Source organism: Seriola lalandi, unplaced genomic scaffold (genome assembly GCF_002814215.2).
Source record: "Seriola lalandi dorsalis isolate HSWRI2012SDOR001 ecotype SW California unplaced genomic scaffold, Sedor1 jcf7180002054893, whole genome shotgun sequence".
In the NCBI taxonomy this organism is placed as follows: domain Eukaryota; kingdom Metazoa; phylum Chordata; class Actinopteri; order Carangiformes; family Carangidae; genus Seriola; species Seriola lalandi.
Window position 1 is genome coordinate 1,515,658 of NW_019525445.1, and position 466 is coordinate 1,516,123.

General features: G+C 42.3%; 1 protein-coding gene across 3 annotated transcripts in view; it reads left to right on the forward strand.

Moving 5' to 3' along the window:
• zcchc10 (zinc finger, CCHC domain containing 10) overlaps nt 1–466 on the forward strand; it is an 11,166-nt gene that overhangs the window by 5,360 nt on the left and 5,340 nt on the right. The gene's annotated exons all lie outside the window — the stretch shown is intronic.

The following is a 466-nucleotide window of genomic DNA, read 5'->3' on the forward strand; positions in this document are numbered from 1 at the left end:
CTAAATTTAACATTACTGGGGAGGAGAGCAACGCGACTAGAAGTGACAGCGAGAGAGGGCTAGTAGCTTCTCCTCTCCTCTGTCTCAGCGGAGACCGTCACAACTTCATTCACTCTTTTAACAAAACAAAAAAAAAAGCAACGAAGGAAGCAGTAAATGGGCTTAGATATTTAAGACCTAACTAAATGTAAGTTAAGACCTAACATGCGGCTAATGTAAAGCTAGCGGAGCTTGGAGAGTTGGTTATCTGGTTGCTAGGCGCACGCACGCACAAAGGTCAGGAGCTGCTGTTGCCATGGCAATGTGAAAATCTGCCCAGAATTTGGCTTCTACATGGCTTCAAACAACTGCAAATTATGAGAAAACCGTTACTTCTTTTCAAAAACTGAAAAGACCGTGCCAGACACTGAAGCCAGAAGTTTCTACAGTCTCTATTTTATTCAGATATTCCTTAAAATGAGTGAGT